This window comes from Merops nubicus, unplaced genomic scaffold (genome assembly GCF_000691845.1).
Source record: "Merops nubicus isolate BGI_N331 unplaced genomic scaffold, ASM69184v1 scaffold36417, whole genome shotgun sequence".
NCBI classification, from domain to species: domain Eukaryota; kingdom Metazoa; phylum Chordata; class Aves; order Coraciiformes; family Meropidae; genus Merops; species Merops nubicus.
In genome coordinates this window covers 608-910 of record NW_008621568.1, presented here as the reverse complement: position 1 = coordinate 910, position 303 = coordinate 608, and positions in this window count along the sequence as shown.

Sequence of the window (303 nt, the reverse complement as noted above, 5' to 3'; positions counted from 1 at the left end):
CGGGGCAGCATCACCAGCGTCCTCGCTCCGGGGGCCGGGTGTGGGCAGGAGAGGCTGTGCCCACCTTTATAGCCCCCGCGGCTGGCAGCACCCCCTGCCCGCCCCGCTTTATGCAACAGGTTACACAAGCTCAGGGATAACTCACACCCGGGTTAGGTGACAGGCTTGGCCCCTTCCCCTCGAATCGCCCACGCCCTGATGAATGCAGCTTTGTGTGACACCCAGAGCAGAGTATGCCAGGGACTGGGTGATGCCCTGTGCCCAGTGTTGCGTCTGGGGGGGGCGATGAGGGGGGCCCCCGTG